At 38.6% G+C, this 16721-nt stretch overlaps 1 pseudogene; it reads right to left on the bottom strand.

The window, feature by feature from the left end:
• Positions 1–1577: 1577 nt before the first annotated feature.
• LOC100339489 (tubulin beta chain pseudogene) lies at positions 1578–2664 on the bottom strand (annotated as a pseudogene).
• Between the last annotated feature and the right edge of the window lie 14057 nt (positions 2665–16721).

The following is a 16721-nucleotide window of genomic DNA, read 5'->3' as shown; positions in this document are numbered from 1 at the left end:
TAGGGGCTGCCTCAGTCTGGCTTTCAGATGCTGGTGTCTCCTCCAGCCCCTGGCTATGGGAGTTGTGCATGGAGTCCTTGCTTGCTGCTGTGTGTTTGTACTGATTGCTCCACAGTATATCTGTTCTTTCTGTAGATTTCTGATATCAAACTTTTCTCCACCTCTCCCCTGAGAATGTGCTTCCTCAGCCTTTCTTCTGTTATATTCCACTGGTCAAAATCAGCATGTCTTTTCCCTATTCATTCATCTTGGAATCCTTTGACAAAGGAAGTTTTAATTTTGCAAGTATAAATGCAAAATACAGAAAAATGTTAACAAACCAAGTTTTTTCAATGCCTAGTTATTTTTGACTCTTGTGGCAGTGTCACCTCTTCAATATGAAAAAGAACAAGTTCAACACAAAATAGAAATCTGAAATGTGGGACAAAAGCAAGGAACGGAGGAAAGAATATCAAAGGAAGAGGTGAGCTGTTGCAGACAGAAGGTGTCCTGTCCCCTCTCCTCTGTGGAGTGATTCAGTCCTTTGAGTATCGGAGTGAATCTTTCCATGCATGTCAGGGATGGACGGGGGGAGGGGATGTGGAAAACGCAGGCAGGGCATTTCTGGAGGCTTAGAAACCATGGCTGAGCTTTCTCCTTTTGAGTCCCTTCCTTTGATCAGGGAAAGGAAGAAATGGAACATGTGAGGAAGGCAAAGAAAAATGACAGCTCAGACACAGCCTGGAGGGAGACTGAGAATGAAGATAATGTTGTTAATTATATCCCCCTCCACACACACACAAGCTGAGATGTCTCATGAGAAACCTGGAAGTGAATTATTTCTTCTTCTTTTTTTTTTTTTTTTTTGGACAGGCAGAGTGGACAGTGAGAGAGAGAGACAGAGAGAAAGGTCTTCCTTTTTCCATTGGTTAACCCCTGCAATGACCACTGCGGCCAGCACGCTGTGGCCAGCGCACTATGCTGATCTGTAGCCAGGAGCAAGGTGCTTCTCCTGGTCTCCCATGTGGGTGCAGGGCCCAAGGACTTGGGCCATCCTCCACTGCCTTCCCAGGCCACAGCAGAGAGCTGGACTGGAAGAGGAGCAGCTGGGACAGAATCTGACGCCTCGACCAGGACTAAAACCCGGTGTGCTGGTGCCGCAGGCAGAGGATTAGCCTATGGAGCTGCGGCGCCTGCAATTTTTCCTTCTTTGTAGTGGCTTTTACCTCTTTTCTTTTTTGTCTACTATTTGGGCTTATCTGAGTCCCAGAACATGATTTGTTCTAAATGGGAGATGGATGAGACATACCTTCTTGAAGAATTATTTTGGAAACAGAGAAAAATACTAAATGGACAGATGGGAAGTACCAAAAGGAAATACATAGTAGAATTTAGGTTTCCCAGAGTGGAGAGAGGAGACATTCAACAAGCAAAGATTTATTGAGCTTCTACTATGTACCAGACATTATTCTAGCTTCCACCACTCCCATCCCCAAAGAAAAAAGAGGCAGCAACACAAATTCTGAGGGAGAGGACAGGACAGCTGAGGAAGGTGCCTGAAGGAGCTGCAAAGCCTGGGGCCACAGGGGGGCTTTGCCTTAAACTTCCTCTTTGGCCTCCTCATTGAAATCTTCCTCATCTTCCACGATGGCATCCTGGTACAGCTGGTACTCTGAGATGAGGTTATTCATGCTGCTCAGGCCTGGGTGAACTCCATCTCATCCATGCCTTCACCTATGTACCAGTGGAGAAAGGTCTTCCAGTGGAACATGGCCATGAACTGCTCTACGATGTGCTTGAACAGCTCCTGCATGGCTGTGCTGTTGCCAGTGAAGGTGACTCCCATCTTGTCATGTTGTTAGGGATCCATTCCATGAAGTAGCTGCAGTTCTTGTTCTGCATGTTGAGCATCTGCTCACCCTACCTTCTTGGACATCCATCCACAGAAGAGAGAGGCTATGGTGAGGTACTGGCCATGTTGGAGGTCACAGGCAGCCATCATGCCATCATTTTCTTGACAACGAAGACCTGCTGGATGAATTCAGACACAGTAAGGGCCCAATGCTGCTGGCTTCTACAGCTGGTGAGGGGAACAAAGCCAGGCAAGAAGAATTGGAGACATGGGAAGAACTCTATGCTGACAGCCAACTTGCAGAGGTCAGCATTGAGTTGGCCAGGGAAGCAGAGACGGGTGGTGACACCACTTATGTTCACTGAGATGAGGTGGTTCAGGTCCCCATAGATCAGCATGGTCAGCTTGAGGGTGAGGAAGCAGATGTAAAGTGTGTCATTGTCAATGCACTAGTTCTCATCAGTGTTCTCTACCAACTGATAGATGGACAGGTTGGCATTGTAGGGATCAATCACAGTGTCAGATACCTTGGACGAGAGCACCACATTGAAGGTGTTCATGATGCTGTGGGGGTACTCTTCATGGATCTTGCTAATGAGCAGTGTACCCATTAGAGAACCTGTGGCCCCACCCAATGGGTGCATCAGCTAGAAGTCCAGAAGACAGTCACAACTCTAAGTATCCTGCACCATGTCCAGGACTAGTAGCAGGTTGCTGTCCCTGTGGTAGGTTCCAGTGGGATAGATGCTGTGTTCATCATGGATCACCTCCCAGAACTTGGTACCAGTCTGGTTACCACAACAACTAGACTGTATGAACACAATTTTCTGCATGGTTAGAATTTATTTTAATTTTCTTTTGCTCACCTCAAGATAGGTACAGGGCAAGGAAATATGCAATATAGGTATTTTTTTTTCTCTGAGGGTTGGCTGAAAGGATGGAGCATGCCCCAGAGGCTGGAGCAGCCTGGCCCAAATGCTGCAGCACCAAGAAAGCTATTCTGAAAGTCTGCACAAAATGCAATAATTGTTATTGATATCAATGTTTAAGAATCAACTTAGTGAGAACATGAAAGAACTGGAGTAGTATTTCATCGTGAAACAACACAAGAATTATTCAGAGTTGATATGGATGAAAAGCCACTCAAGAATTTTGAGGATGAATGGTATGATTAAAATGAGGAAAGATTATTTTACTGAGGGTAGTTGTCATTAAAATTAAAGAAGGGGGATGGGCATTTGATGCAGCAATTTAGATGCCACTCGTGATGCCTGCATCTGATATTAGAGTGCCTGGGTTCAAGTCATGGCTCAACTTCTGATCCAATTTTCTGCTAGTGCTCACCTTGGGAGAAAGCAGATGATGGCTAAAGTATTTTGGTCCTAGACACTCAAGTGGGAAGCCAATGTTAAGTTCATGGCTCCTGATTTTGATCTGGCTCAGACCTGGCTGTTGCAGGCACTGGGGAGAATGAGCCAGTAGATGAAAGATCTTTCTCTGTCTCTCTGTAATTTAAATAAAGAAATAAAATTAAAGGCAAAAGTATGCATATTGTTTTATGATTTCAAACAACAATAACTACAATCATAAGAAACACAAAACATGATGTTTATATAATTCTTCAGACACTTTAAACAGTTTATAACCTATGTAACCAGTACTATACAGTGTGATTTTGATGGAATATACATTGAAAATGTTTCTTTTTCCCCAATCATTATCTTTGTATTGGATTTTCTTTCCTTGATATGTGATGCTGTCATTGGCAAATCCCATAGCTGTCTGGTTCAGCTTAGTTCAATTAAGAACTTAAATTTCACATACCACTCAAAATGATTTTACTTTTTCTAGCATATGCCTAATCCTTAGGTAAAAGATTTGCAGTAGTGGGCTGGTGGTGGATGGCTGACGTTTCACTATTTCTCCTTTACCCTCTTTTGTTCTTCCAGAGTAATGGGAAATATCAAAATTCTCACAGGACTTTTGCCATCAAGTTGTGGATATTTCCATAAGGCAAGATGTTATATTGGACTTTTCATTTTGGCCATTTGTGTGGCTTACAGTCATAATTGTTTCTTGCATTCTTCTCTGATGCTGATGATGATGAATTTACTTAATGACTTCTTATGAAACATTTCCTAGACTCCCCTATTCTTGCATTTAGAATTACTACACAGTAATTTATTACTGGTCGTCCTCTTGGTAGGGTATAAGTTAAAAGACATCTTGAGTTGGATAGTACTTGTGGTGTCCACTTAGTCTTCAGGGAACCATCAACTGCAGAGTTTTCCTTGCATTGACATAATGGATATTTAGCCAGACATTGGCATTTACAATTCTCCAGGCAAGAAGCAGATTCTATGTTCAAGTATGTCTTAGTCTCTTAGGAGATTGCTGTCTGAGTTCTTGCAATATCAGTTTCACTGTTCACTCTGGTGACAGCCCAGTAATAGACAAGTGATTGCCTATCACTCAGCAATTATCCAGTCACAGAATGAATTGCTGGGGTTCCCTTCTGTCAAAGAGTCTCACAGGCTGGTTCTCTTAGTGACACTCCAACTTAGCTTTGGTGGGTAGAAGTATCTCCCATGGCTGCCCTATGTGGAAGAGGGTACCATCTTTGTATTTCTGTGGAATGTCCAGGATGCTATTTATACAAAAATATTTATCAAAGCTTATGCATATTATGAAATATGTATATTTTGAAAAAACTATGAAATTTGAATTTTTCTGTGCCAAAATGAATTTGTGTTTTAATTCAAAATGTCCACAAATTTTCTGAAGTACCCTCATATAAGTTGATTGAAGTGATAAAGGTAAGGTAATCATTTGGAAAGGGTTTTTAGACTGCTTGGTATATATTTTTTGTATCCATGGTTTGGAGGCTCTAGTTAAAATTCTGAGAAACATGAAAACTCACTTTAAATAGCCTGTTCTTCATTATATCTAATTTGGTTTTCACAGTGGGTGTTGAAATTGCTAGCTGATATTTCCTCCACTTTATAGAAGAGTAAATGAATGCTAGGAAATTAAGAGACTGACACAACCTATGCAAATACATTTTAGACTGCAGCACGTTTTCTTCTGATCTCTCTAGAGATTTTAGACTCTTTCTACCAGTTTTCATACATACCTTGAAAGTACATTTACTTCTGGAATAAATGAGCTTATGTATTTTCTGTATATTTAAGACATTAAGAAAGATAAAAAGGGAATAAATTTGAATAAGTGATTTAATAGTTTAAAAATTTTTAGATGTCTTATTTAAAAAGTTTCTAGGAAGAAAAAAATATGACCTGATTCAATACTAATTTCTAAATGCTACCTACTTACTTTTCAGAGCTGTGGCAAAGCTGTCTTTTTCATTGTGACATAAACAATCTCTCCAGAGTCACTCAGAAATTAAAAAAACCTCATTTATTTTTCCAGGGTCCATTAAGAAGTCCTTATTTTATTTGTCTTCTTTCTTCATTTTTGGCTGCACTTCACTAATAAGAAAATGCTAACTATTTTTTCCCTAGCAATCAAAAACTATTCACAATACTGATTTCCAATTATTTAAAGAATGAATTGCATTTTGCAATTTTGGCTGGTTTAAAAAGTGGATTCCATAAATATCTTGCCTGGAAAACGAGATAATAGGTTCATCATGGATATTGTTCCTTAAGTCAGAGTCACACAACAGCAGTTTGTTTAATCCTTTCCTGTCCCTTGCCCCTGGTAAAGACATTTCATTAACATTTTAACTTCATGGAAAAAATATTTCAGTTTAGCGTTTTAATAATCTACTGAGGGTATTTTTTGTGGGTTTGCATTAAAAATAAGTTCCAACAGATTTTAACACTAGTTTTAATTTTGAATTCTTAACAGTGTCTATTAACACAGTGAAAATTTTAATGCTATGTTTCAGCTTTATTTATGCAAAGAAGAAAGACCAAATCCTAATAGCATGGACTTAGGGTACAAAAGAATCATATTCATTTGCCAGATTTTATTTTGTTTGTGTAATGAAAGAGTAGCATTTGAATATAATTTTGATCATACATCCCTCAAAGCATATTTGTTTAGGGGATTTGCCATGTAACACTTGGCATTTCCTTTCCACTGAGTAGAAGGGGTATGTGTCCCTGTCATATACATGTTTATTGGCCATCAGACTTTGTTTTGGTAATTTAAAAATTTTTGACAATTAAAAAAGTGTAAAAAATGGTCTTTAAGAATTTTTTGGAGACAGTAATTTTCTTTGAAATTAGCTTTAGAAATGAAATATTAGCCGAGTTTACTAAATAACTAAGTTAAACATCGGTGACACACTATAATGTATAACCAGCATGCATTTAGCTTTGCCCCCTAGATGAGGACAACTGCCTCATAACTTTCACACTGCCTTCTCTCCCCAGATGTTTTTATGCAAAGTGGCTCAGCCCTTAGTCAATGGCTTAGTTATGTAACCAAGGATTGCTTCTCTGGCTACATACAGACATGTGTTCATCTTCCCTTTCTTCCACAATTGGTTTAGTTGTTAACTTTCTCTTTTCTGCTTCACATTTTAATCTTTTATTTTTTATATTAAATGGCTCAATGCAACTCTGTCCGGAAACTGCCACTGGTGCTCCTTCTCTCTGAAGTCATTTTTTTACAGTTACTTTCAAAGGCTTATCCCCATACATATTAGGTGTGTCTTGTTCTCTCTGGGCTTTCCATTTGTGCTTCTTATCTGGGCCCAGAAGTCACATGCTCTGGGCCACCTGTCCAATAAGCAGAGGTCTTGTGTCAGCTATTTCTTAAAAGGGATGTTCTAATTTAAAGATTACTCACCATGCAACAATCCACTTTCCAGTTGTACTTTATGTAAGGGTGCCAGTCAGTCAGCAGATAGTAATGTTATCCTAGACATTAGTCCAATCATTGCACTATTCTGTGGCCAGTGAGTCATATTTTCATCCCTCTTCTTTCTTCTCTGAACAGGGGCAATTATTTTCTGCCTCCAGGAAATTTAAAAAAAAATGTAGAGAAAATTTTGGCTGATAAACAACTCCTCCTGAACAAAAAGTTATTTTATAATGCTTTCTGATCTTCCCCCAATAGTGTCTTCACTGTAGCTATGAAGCAGGATTAAAGGGTTATCTTCTAGAATGTTCAAATTTTTAATTACTTATTACCACTTCATGCAATTGCTTAAAATCTGGTTGCTTACTGTAAAGTTCAGTATGCATGGAATTAAAAGATAATTTAATAAAAGCTTCAATGACCTCTATCAGTAGCCTGACTGATTCATTCCTTCAATATATGTACATAAATAATTTTAAAGTAGCATTTTAGATGCTGTGTCTACATTAGTGAATAAAACTCTTTGCTTTTATGAAACTTACATGCTAGTCAGAAAGCAGACAAAATCAAGCTAGTATAACAATATCAAGCATTGAATGTGTGGGAAGGAGAAGGAAAGGATAGCTCAACTAAATATATATATATTTATTTAAGCAGAAAGATTCATGAAATTTGAATATAGGAAAAAAAAACATCAAGGAGTGGTGTTGTGGCGTAATGGGTTAAGCCACTGCCTGCAATGCTGGCATCTCATGTGGGCACCGGCTCAACTTTTAGCTGCTCCATGTTGGTTCCATATCCTTGCTTCTGGGAAAGCAACAGAAGATAGCCCAAGTTCTTGCGTCCCTTCACCCATGTGGGAGACCTGGATGAATCTCCTGGCTCCTGGATTCTGTCTGTTTCAGCCATGATTTTGTGACCATTTGAGGTGTGAGCCAGTGAATACAAGATATCTCTCTTTCTCCCTCTCTCTCTCTCTGTAACTTTCTTTTTTTTTTTTTTTAAAAAAAATTGTATTTAAGGTAAACAAATTTCATGTATTTCCCATATGTAAATTCAGCAACATAGTGATACTTCTTACCCTACCCTTCCTGACGCCGGTGCTCCCATCATGCTTCATCTTCCCTCTCATATTCTCATTCTTAATTTTTATAGAGATCTATTTTCAGTTTACTTTAAAATCAAAGATTAACCCTATACTAAATAAGGAGTTCAAAAAATAGTATGAATGAAAAAAACACTGTTCCTATTAACAATCATTAAATTTATTTTCAGCCCTCGGAGGTATCACCGTTCTGTCTTCCAAAATGGCTCTAACAGTTTACATATCCTACCAAGAGTGGACTAGCATAACTTTCCCCCAGTATTCTCGCCTGCATTTGTTGTTTGTTGATTTCTAAATGAGAGCCATTCTAACTGGGGTTAAGTAAAACCTCATGGTGTTTTTGATTTGCATTTCCCTGATAGTAGTGATCCTGATCATTATTTTCCTGTGTGTGTGTTGGCCATTTGAATTTCTTTTCTGAAAAATGCTTGTTCAAGTTTTTTGGCCGTTTCTATTTTTTTAAAGGTTTATTTATTTGTTTGAGAGAGAGAGTTACAGGCGGAAAGAGGGAGAGACAGAGAGAGAGAGAGAGAGAGAGGGAGAGATCTTTCACCAAATGGTTCACTTCCCAAATGGCTGCAATGGCTGGAACTGAGCCAATCTGAAACCAGGAGCCAGGAGCTTCCTCAAGATCTCCCACATATCGCTTCTTGACCTTTTGGCTAAGATCAAGTGAAGATCTCCCACATGTGAGCAGTGGCCTAAGCACTTGGGCCATTTTCTGCTGCCTTCCCAGGACATAAGCATAGAGATGGACCAGAACCAGAGCAGCTGGGACATGAATCGGTACCCATGCACCCATATATGATGCCAGCGCCACAGGTGGAGGCTTAACCTATGCCACAGTGCCAACTCCATTTGACCATTTCTTAACTGGATTATTTGATTGGTTGTTGTTGATCTTCTTGAGTACTTTACAGATTATGGATATTAATTCTTTGTCAGTTGTGTAGCTTGCAAATATGTTCTCCCATTCTGTTGGTTGCCTCTTCACTTTGCTGAGTGCTTCTTTGGCAACACAGAACCTTCTCAGTTTGATATAATTCCATTTGTCAATTTTGGCTTTGATTGCCTGTGCTTCTGGGGTCTTTTCCAAGAAGTCTTTGCCTATGCCAATGTCTTGCAGAGTTTTCCCAATGTTTTCTAGTAATTTGGTGGTATTGGGTCATAGATTTAGGTCTTTGATCCGTTTTGAGTGGAATTTTTGTAAAAGATATAAGTTAGGGGTTTTGTTTCTTACTTCTGCAAGTGGTTATCCAATTTTCCCAGCACTACTTTTTGAAGAGACTGTTCTTTCTCCAAGGATTGGTTTTAGCTCCTCTGTCAAAGAGAAGTTAGTTGTAGATGCATGTATTGATTTCTGGAGTTTCTATTTTGTTCCATTTGTCTACATGTTTATATTTGTGCAAGTTCCAGGCTGTTTTGATTCTAACTGATCTATAGCATGTCTTGAAATATTGTATGTCATGTTGTCAGCTTTGTTTCTGTTGTATAAGATTGCTTTTGCTATTCAGACATCTTGCGTTTCCATATGAATTTTAGCATCATTTTTTGTACATCTGTAAATAATGTCCTTGGTATTTTGATTGGGATCATATTGAATGTGTAAATTCCTTTCAGTAGTATGGATATATTGATGATATTAATTCTTCAATTCCATGAACATAGAAGATGTTTTATTTTTTTGTGTCTTCTTCTATTTCTTTCTTCAATGTTTTGTAAGTCCCATCATAAAGATCTTTGGTTAAATTTATTCAAAGTATTTAATTTTTGTAGCTACTGTGGATACGATTATCTTAGAAGGTTTTTTTCTCAGCCACAACATTTTCTGTGTATATAAATGCTTTTGATTTTTGTGTGTTAATTTTATATCGTGCCACTTTACCAAACTCTTTTGTGAATTCCAAAAGTCTCTATTGCATCTTTTTGATCCCCTATATATAGAATCATGTCATCTGCAAATAGGGATAGTTTGACATTCTCCTTTCCAATTTGTATCCCATTGATTTCTTTTTCTTTCCTAATGGCTATAGCTAAAACTTCCATGACTATATTGAATAGCAATGATGAGAGTGGACATCCATGGTTTTTCAGTATCCATGTGTTTGCATATGTTGTAAACATTCTTTTTTTTAATGATTTATTTTATTTATTTGAAAGACAGAATTACAGAGAGAGGTAGATACAGAGAGAGGTCTTCCATCTGCTGGTTCACTCCCCAGATGGCTGCAACGGCCAGAGCTGCGCTGATCCGAAACCAGAAGCTAGGAGCTTTTTCTGAGTCTCCCATGTGGGTGCAGGGGCCCAAGGACTTGGGCCATCTTCTACTGCTATTCCAGGCCATAGCAGAGAGCTTGATCGAGACTAGAACTAACACCCATATGGGATGTCGGCATTTCAGGCCAGGGCTTTAACCCATTGCGCAATAGCGCCGGCCCCTGTAAAGATTCTTAAGTTGTTAATTTCCATCTTCATTCATTGTGGTCAGAGAAGATGCATGGTGTGATTCTATTTTTGAATTTGCTGAAGCTTGCTTTATGGCATAGTTATGGTGTACACCAAAGAAAGTTCCATGCACTGTGAAAAGAATGTATATTCTACAACTGTGGTATGAAAAGTTCTGTAGATATTGGTTAGATCCATTTGATTCATAGTTTTGATTAGCTCTGTTCTTGATTTGTTGGTTTGCTGTCTAGTTTGTCTATCCAGCAATGAAAAGGGTCTACTGAAGTCCCTTGTTACTATTGTATTTGAATCTATGTCTCCCTTTATATCCATTAACATTTGTTTTAAATAGCCAGGCACCCTTTCATTGAGTGCATATACATTTAGTATAGTCACATCTTCCTATGGGATTCATCCCTTAATCATTACACAGTGTCCTTCTTTGTCTCTTTTAATAGTTTTTATGCTAAAATCTATTTTGTCTGATATAAGGATGGCTACACCTGCCCATTTTTGGCTTGCATTAACATGGAATATCTTTTTCCATCCTATCATTTTCAGTCTGCTGCATCTTTGTTGGTGATATATGTTTCTTGTAGGCAGCAAATAGAAGAGTCTTGTTTTTTAACCCATTCAACTAGCCTGTATCTTTTAACTGGAATGTTTAGGCCAGTTACATTCAAGGTTACTATTGATAAAGTAATGACTTGGCCATGATATTTTTCCATAAATATTCCTTTTGTTTGCTTTGAATTTCCTTCGTACTTTTACTAGGATATTTTCTGCCTTCATGTTCTTTCATAATGATGACTGTCTTTCTGTATTTCCCTGTGTAGCACATCCTTAAGCATATTTTGTAAGACAGGATGGGTGGTGACAAATTCTTTCAATTTTTGCTTGTTATGGAGTATCTTTATTTAACTTTTATTTATAAATGAAGGCTTTGTAGGGTACAGTATTTGGGTTGATAGTTTGTTGTTGTTGTTGTTATTAAAACTTGGACTATGTCCTCTATTCTCTCCTAGCCTGTATAGTTTCTGATGAGAAGTCAGCTGTGAGTCTTAATGGAGATCCTCTGGAAGTAATCTGGCATTTCTCTAATGTACGTTTTAGAATATTTTCTAAAGATTTGACTTAAATGTGTAGTGGTTAAGATCTTTTCTTTTCATATCTATCAAAAGTTCTGCTTGGAGAACTTCTTGGAGACCTACTTGGAGGTCTCTTTCTTTCTTTCTCCAAATTAGGAAATTTTCTGTAATTATTCCATTAAATAGGCCTTCTAATCTATTCTCCTTTCTTTTCTTTTTCTTTTCTTTTTCTTTTTGACAGGCAGAGCTAGAGAGTGAGAGAGAGAGACAGAGAGAAAGGTCTTCCCTCTGTCGGCTCACCCCACAAGTGGCTGCTACGGCTGGTGCATTGTGGCCGGTGTGTTGCGCTGATCAGAAGCCAGGAGCCAAGTGCTTCCTCCTGGTCTCCCATGCAGGTGCAGGGCCCAAGGACTTGGGCCATCCTCTGCTGCCTTCCTGGGCCACAGCAGAGAGCTGGACTAGAAGAGGAGCAACTGGGACAGAATCTGGTGCCCCAACTGGGACTAGAACCTGGAGTGCCAGCACTGTAGGCAGAGGATTAGCCTAGTGAGCCACGGCACCAGCCCAATCTGTTTTCTTTTCCACACCTTTAGGAAATATAAGACCAGTATGTAGGGTCATATGATAGTATCCCATAAATCTCCAACTCTATTTCTACTAATTTCTTCATTTTTTTTTTGGTCTGACTGAAAAATTTCCAAAGATTTGTCTTCTAACTCAGTTATTCTTTCTTTTGCCTCACCATGTCTGTTGTTGAGGCTTTCTATGGTATTTTTATTTGACATATTGAATCCTCTTTTTATAAATTTTAAAAAATTATTAAGTTATGCAAGTTTCATGTATTTCATATATACAGAATTAGGAACATAGTGATAGTTCTCACCCTAACCTCCCTCCTGGCCATGCTCCAATCCTTCTTCCCCTCCCTCTCCTATTCCCACTCTTAAGTGTTACAAAGATCTATTTTTGGTTTACTTAATGATTGTAAGGTTAACTCTACACTAAGTAGAGGATTCAACAAATAGTATGAAGAAAAAGCAGTGTTCCTCAACAGAAGAGACAGGGGCTATAAACAATCATCGATTCTCAAAATGTCCATTTCATGCCAATACATTACATTTTATGTACTCTATTAGTTATCGCAGATCAGGGAAAATATATGATATCTGTGTATTGGAGACTGGCTTATTTTGCTAAGTATAATGGTTGCATCCATATTCTTCCAAAAGACAGGATTTCAATTTTTGTTTTACAGATGAGTAGTATTCTACAGTGTATACGCACCATAATTTCTTTATTCAGCATTCAGTTGATGGACATCTGGGTTGATTCCATAGCTTTTCTATTGTGAATTGAGCTGCCAAAAATATTGAGCTACAGATAACCCCATCATATGCTGATTTCATTTTATTTGGTTAAATTCCCAGGAATGATGTGGCTGGATCATTTTGTATGTTTATATTCAGATTTCTGTGATATCTCCACACTGTCTTCCACAGTGGCTGGACCATTTTACATTCCTATCAATAGTGGATTAAGGTACTTTTTGCCCTACAGTCTAGCCAGGATTGGTTGTTTGTTGATTTCCATATGAAAGCCATTCCAACACGTGAGGTGATACCTCATGGGATTTTTATTTTATTTTTTTAACTTTTATTTAATGAATATAAATTTCCAAAGTACAGCTTATGGATTACAATGGCTTCCCACCCCCATAACTTCCCTCCCACCCGCAACCCTCCCCTTTCCCTCTCCCTCCCCCCTTCAATTCACATCAAGATTCATTTTCAATTCTCTTTATATACAGAAGATCAGTTTAGCATATATTAAGTAAAGATTTGAACAGTTTGCACCCACATAGAAACACAAAGTGAAAACTACTGTTTGAGTACTAGTTATAGCATTAAATCACAATGCACAGCACATTAAGGACAGAGATCCTACATGAGGAGTAAGTGCACAGTGACTCCTGTTGTCGGCTTAACAAATTGACACTCTTGTTTATGGCATCAGTAATCACCCTAGGCTCTTATCATGAGTTGCCAATGCTATGGAAGCCTTTTGAGTTCACCAACTCTGATCATATTTAGACAAGGTTGTAGTCAAAGTGGAAGTTCTCTCCTCCCTTCAGAGAAAGGTACCTCCTTCTTTGATGACCTGTTCTTTTCACTGGGATCTCACTCATGGAGATCTTTCATTTATTTTTTTGTTCCCCAGTGTGTTTTGGCTTTCCATGCCTGTAATACTCTCATAGGCTTTTCAGCCAGATCCGCGTGCATTAAGGGCTGATTCTGAGGCCAGAGTGCTGTTTAGGACATCTGCCATTCTATGGGTCTGCTGTGTATCTCGCTTCCCATGTTGGATTGTTCTCTCTCTTTTTTATTCTATCAGCTAGTATTTGCAGACACTATTCTTGTTTATGTGATCCCTTTGGCTCTTAGTCCTATCATTATAATCAATTGTGAACAGAAATTGATCACTTTGACTAGTGAGATGGCATTGGTACATGCCACCTTGATGGGATTGAATTGGAATCCCCTGGTATGTTTCTAATTCTACTGTTTGAGGTAAGTCAGCTTGAGCATGTCCTGAATTGCACATCTCTTCCCTCTCTTATTCCCGCTCTTATATTTAACAGCAATCACTTTTCAGTTAAGTTTCAACACTTGAGAATAACTGTGTATTGATTACAGTATTCAACCAAAAGTATTAAGTAGAACAAACAAACAAAAAAATACTAAGAAGGATAACGTTTTAAGTTGTTCATCAACAGTCAGGGTGAGGGCTGATCAAGTCACCATTTCTCATAGTGTTCATTTCACTTTAACAGGTTTCCTTTTTGGTGCTCTGTTAGTTGTCAACGATCAGGGAGAACATATGGTATTTGTCCCTTTGGGACTGGCTTATTTCACTCAGCATAATGCTTTCCAAATTCCTAACAGGGATCACTTTTCAGTTAAAATTTAAACACCTAAGAATAATTGTGTGTTAATTACAGAGTTCAACCAATAATACTAGAACAAAAAAAAATACTAAAATAGATAAAGTATTACATTGTACATCAACAGTCAGGACAAGAGCTGATCAAGTCACTGTTTCTCATAGTGTCAATTTCACTTCAACAGGTTTCCCCTTTGGTGCTCAGTTAGTTGTCCCTGATCAGGGAGTACATATGATATTTGTCCCTTTGGGACTGGCTTATTTCACTCAGCATGATGTTTTCCAAATTCCTCCATCTTGTTGCAAGTGACCGGGTTTCGTTGTTTTTGACTGCTGTATAGTATTCGATAGAGTACATGTCCCATAATTTCTTTATCCAGTCTATTGTTGATGGGCATTTGGGTTGGTTCCAAGTCTTAGCTTTTGTGAATTGAGCTGCAATAAGCATTAATGTGCAGACAGCTTGTTTGTTTGCCAATTTCATTTCCTTTGGGTAAATTGCAAGGAGTGGGATGGCTGGGTTGAATGGTAGGGTTATCTTCAGGTTTCTGAGGAATCTCCAGACTGACTTCCATAGTGGCTTGACCAGTTTGCATTCCCACCAACAGTGGGTTACTGTCCTTTTTTCCCACATCCTCTCCAGCATCTATTGTTGGTAGATTTCTGAATGTGAGCCATTCTAACCAGGGTGAGGTGAAACTTCATTGTGGTTTTGATTTGCATTTCCCTGATTGCCAATGACCTTGAACATTTTTTCATGTGTCTGTTGGCCATTTGGATCTCCTCTTTTGAAAAATGTCTATTGAGGTCCTTGGCCCATCTCTTAAGTGGGTTGTTTGTTTTGATGTTGTGGAGTTTCTTGATTTCTTTGTAGATTCTGGTTATTAACCCTTTATCTGTTGCATAGTTTGCAAATATTTTTTCGCATTCTGTCGGTTCCCTCTTCACTTTCCTGACTGTTTCTTTTGCAGTACAGAAACTTCTCAATTTGATGCAATCCCAAATGTTAATTTTGGTTTTGACTGCCTGTGCTTCTGGGGTATTTTCCAAGAAGTCTTTGCTGGTACCTATATCTTGCAGGGTTTTTCCGATGCTCTTTAGTAATTTGATGGTGTCAGGTCATAGATTTAAGTCTTTAATCCATGTTGAGTGAATTTTTGTGTAAGGTGAAAGTTAGGGGTCTTGCTTCATGATTCTGCACGTGGAAATCCAGTTTTCCCAGCACCATTTATTGAGTAGACTGTCCTTACTCCAGGGATTGGTTTTGGATCCTTGAACAAATATGAGTTGACTGTAGATGTTTGGATTGATTTCTGGTGTTTCAATTCTGTTCCATTGGTCTATCCATCTGTTTCTGGACCAGTACCATGCTGTTTTGATAACAACTGCCCTGTAGTATGTCCTGAAATCTGGTATTGTGATGCCTCCGGCTATGTTTTTGTTGTACAAGATCGCTTTAGCTATTCAAGGTCTCCTGTGTCTCCATATGAATTTCAGCATCATTTTTCCAGATCTGAGTAGAAGGTCTTCTGTATCTTGATTGGTATTGCATTGAATCTGTAAATTGCTTTTTGGGAGAATGGACATTTTGATGATATCGATTCTTCCAATCCATGAGCATGGAAGATTTTTCCATTTTTTGGTATCCTCTTCTATTTCTTTCTTTAAGGTTTTGTAATTTTCATCGTAGAGATCTTTAATGTCCTTGGTTAAATTTATTCCAAGGTATTTGATTGTTTTTGTAGCTATTGTGAATGGAATTGATCTTAGAAGTTCTTTCTCAGCCATGGTATTGTCTGTGTATACAAAGGCTGTTGATTTTTGATTATAACTGCCTTGTAGTGTGTCTTGAAATCAGGTATTGTGATGCCTTCAGAAGGCATAAGGCATATACATAAGAAGGAGAGAGGGTCCCCTTCTAACAATCCTGTAAATACAAATAAATCTCTCTCTCTCTCTCAATTTATTTATTTGAAAGAAAAAGATAGAGACAGAGGGAGAGAGAATAAGAGAAAGGATCTTTCATCAGTTGGGTTACTCCCCAAAATGGCTGCAATAGCCAGCATTGGGCCAGGCTGAAGCCAGGAACCATGGACTCCATCCAGACCTTCTATGAGAGTGGCAGAGATCCAAATACTTGGACCAGCCCCTGATGCCTTCCTAGGTACATAAGCATGGAGCTAGATCAGAAGCAGGGCATTCAAGACTCAAACAAGGATACCAGTGTCATAGGCTGCATAACATTGCACCACAATGGTGGCCCGAGATTCTCTTTTTTTAATTTTTAATTTTAATTTTTATTTTTGTCTTTCTTATTTCCCCCCGAACTCTTTTATTTAAGGTATAAAATTCTCCTTTTAAAAATGTTTATTTTTTTATTTGAAAGGCAGAGCAAGAGTGAGAGCAAGAGTGAGAGAGAGATCTTACATTTGCTGGTTCTCTCCCCAAATGACTGCAATGGGGTGGCTAGAACCCAATCTGA

The sequence above is a fragment of the Oryctolagus cuniculus genome, chromosome 5, assembly GCF_051225735.1.
Source record: "Oryctolagus cuniculus isolate XC-2025 breed Fujian yellow rabbit chromosome 5, ASM5122573v1, whole genome shotgun sequence".
Lineage (NCBI taxonomy): Eukaryota > Metazoa > Chordata > Mammalia > Lagomorpha > Leporidae > Oryctolagus > Oryctolagus cuniculus.
Note: the sequence above shows the minus strand (reverse complement) of the source record. Positions and strands in the feature narration are given on the sequence as shown.